General features: G+C 77.7%; 1 protein-coding gene across 1 annotated transcript in view; it reads left to right on the forward strand.

Annotated features, from left to right (window-relative positions):
• Positions 1-145: 145 nt before the first annotated feature.
• Positions 146-421, forward strand: part of SLC16A3 (solute carrier family 16 (monocarboxylate transporter), member 3) — a 13,267-nt gene continuing 12,991 nt past the window's right edge. Inside the window, exon 1 of the mRNA XM_010568116.1 lies at positions 146-240. The gene's annotated coding sequence lies outside the window, so the exon portion shown is untranslated. The remainder of the gene's footprint in view (positions 241-421) is intronic.

The following is a 421-nucleotide window of genomic DNA, read 5'->3' on the forward strand; positions in this document are numbered from 1 at the left end:
CCGCCCCTGCGCGGGCAAACCTGTAGCGGCGGGAAGGAGTCACGTGGCGGCGCTAGGACCCGGGCGCGCCCGCTCGGGCGTGGGAGGGGCGAGCAGCCGCCGAGCTGCCTCGCCGAAGCGCTCCGCAGCCGGCGGGACGCAGACGGGCTGGGGTGGGTCTGTCCGGGCGCACGGGGAAAGCGGGCAGCGGTCCGGCGTGAGCACAGGCATCCTCTCGCTGAGGCGCGGGACGTGACTCAGGTACTGAGGCGGAGCCGTCGTGTGCGATGCTGCGGAGTGCTTGGCTGGCGCACGGGGGCGAATGCCACGGGGAGCGCGGGGGGGGGTCCGGCGCCGGGTGAGCCGACTCCGGAGCGCCGGCCAGGCCGGGGCGCATCTCTGCGTGGGGCTGCCCGGGCCGGCGGCCGCGCTCGAGCGCGGC

This window comes from Haliaeetus leucocephalus, unplaced genomic scaffold, assembly GCF_000737465.1.
Source record: "Haliaeetus leucocephalus isolate CR32 unplaced genomic scaffold, Haliaeetus_leucocephalus-4.0 Scaffold238, whole genome shotgun sequence".
In the NCBI taxonomy this organism is placed as follows: Eukaryota; Metazoa; Chordata; class Aves; order Accipitriformes; family Accipitridae; genus Haliaeetus; species Haliaeetus leucocephalus.